This window comes from Morone saxatilis, unplaced genomic scaffold (genome assembly GCF_004916995.1).
Source record: "Morone saxatilis isolate NCDOM2014 unplaced genomic scaffold, NCSU_SB_2.0 Contig15, whole genome shotgun sequence".
In the NCBI taxonomy this organism is placed as follows: Eukaryota; Metazoa; Chordata; class Actinopteri; family Moronidae; genus Morone; species Morone saxatilis.
The window spans coordinates 11,157,508-11,158,303 of NW_023339707.1; positions in this window are offsets into that span (position 1 = coordinate 11,157,508).

Consider the following 796-nt stretch of genomic DNA (forward strand, 5'->3'; position numbering starts at 1 on the left):
CACATATCAGGGGAAATGTCTTTGAAAGTCTTGATGGTACACGGTGCACCAAATAACATGTTTCCTAAATATAGCCCAACACCCCGAGCTGTCACAAAATGCTCATCATTAGGTGGAATTTAATATTGACACTAATGGGATTTTATTAGTTTCTCCTCATCTATTTTTATCTACAGTGATATAGCTGCTATTTTCTGAAATACATTAACAATAATTTGATGAAATGACTACAGGACTAGTGAACTGCTGCTTCTTCTTCGTGGGAAAATGATATCCTTCCGCCCAAATATTCTAAGGCAGCCTTACTGTCTCCAATGTAGGGATTTACATGGCCTATTCTATTCTACTCTACTCTATTCTACTCTACTCTATTCTATTCTATTTAAATGTAATGTTTCCTTTTTCTCCTCGGTCTCCAGGCTGTAATCTGCCAGTTTTGGCACGTGCTCCGCGTAGACCGGAGAAGACTTTGCGGGAATGGCACGCGGACAGATGTGCCCCCTTTCCTCCTCATCCCTCCTCCTCCTCCTCCGCACTCTTCCTCCCCCTCCATCCCTCTCCTGCTATTTGAATAGAGAGCCTGCGGAGCACTCTTTTGTTCAGTAGCGCTCAGCTGCTGGAGAGGTGAGCAGCACTCTGGCGCTCATCCACTCGTCGCGGCCGCTGCCTCGGCTCGTCTCCGAAAGAAGCGCGGACACACACTGCTCCAGACAGTCACCTATACTGCACGCACAAGCGCTCTACCCGGTCTCTGCCTCCCCTACCCGACACCCACAACTGCTTCGTTTTACACCCG